At 34.5% G+C, this 966-nt stretch overlaps 1 protein-coding gene across 1 annotated transcript in view; it reads left to right on the top strand.

The window, feature by feature from the left end:
• LOC106880969 (solute carrier family 22 member 21) overlaps positions 1–966 on the top strand; it is a 147,818-nt gene that overhangs the window by 63,564 nt on the left and 83,288 nt on the right. The window lies entirely within an intron of this gene.

The raw sequence follows: 966 nt of genomic DNA, 5'->3' as shown, positions 1-966 counted from the left end.
GGTGTAGCCTCAGCTACAGCACGTATCGGTAGCATGATCTCTCCTTACTCAAGAATGCTGGTAAGTAAAATGTTTTCTTTTGCTATAACATCATATATATGCTCACACATACATATATACTTACAAACACACACACACACACACACACACACACACACACACACACACACACACACACACACACACACACATGAATGCATTTATATATTTTGCTATGCAGATATATTGTTCTGTGTATGTTTTAATACGGTGAAGTCTCAATTTCTTGACTGTTAAAATTTTATTTTTGTTATGAAGGCAGAAAAAAACAATTCATTTGAGTCTAAGCTATCAGTGTCAAGGATATGATTGCTGGTGCACATATGCAGCAATGAAAACCCAATGGTATACAGATTTCTAAATCTAAATCTAGCAAAACTGAATTTGGAGATGCCCACTTCCTCGAAATAATCGAGTTGTAACAATCAGAAAATTTCCCTTCCCTCAACATAGGACGTCAGCTTAATGAATTCTTAGCAATCATCAATTTCTGCCATTGATTTATGGAAAAGCAACTCTCAGAAATAAAAAGACAGCTACATTCTCTTTCAACAGCAGGAATATTGAATACTAAGGGAATCATTTGTTTGAATAAAGCTGCAACAGTCTTTCCCACTATTAAGTAAGCCTCTGCAATGTTAGATGGTTATATCACTTAAGACAGCATGCCTCTAAAAACTATTGCAATGACGATTAATTTATGTAATCTTCAGCTGCACAAGAATATAGATAATTACAGCAGAATGGACATATTACTATTGTGGCAACATTTAAAATCTAAATGGGCAGAAGAATACATAAAATTCCATCTTGACATAGCCAAGGCTAGCAATAATGTAATGCTCGCATTACTTAAATAAATGGAGTAGCATAAAACGTGCGTACCGCATTAACCTTTAAAATCCGTGTTTCTTTTTTGATTTATAT

Source organism: Octopus bimaculoides, chromosome 11 (genome assembly GCF_001194135.2).
Source record: "Octopus bimaculoides isolate UCB-OBI-ISO-001 chromosome 11, ASM119413v2, whole genome shotgun sequence".
Taxonomy (NCBI): domain Eukaryota; kingdom Metazoa; phylum Mollusca; class Cephalopoda; order Octopoda; family Octopodidae; genus Octopus; species Octopus bimaculoides.
The sequence above is the reverse complement of the archived record's forward strand: the minus strand, read 5'-3'. Positions and strand labels throughout refer to the sequence as shown.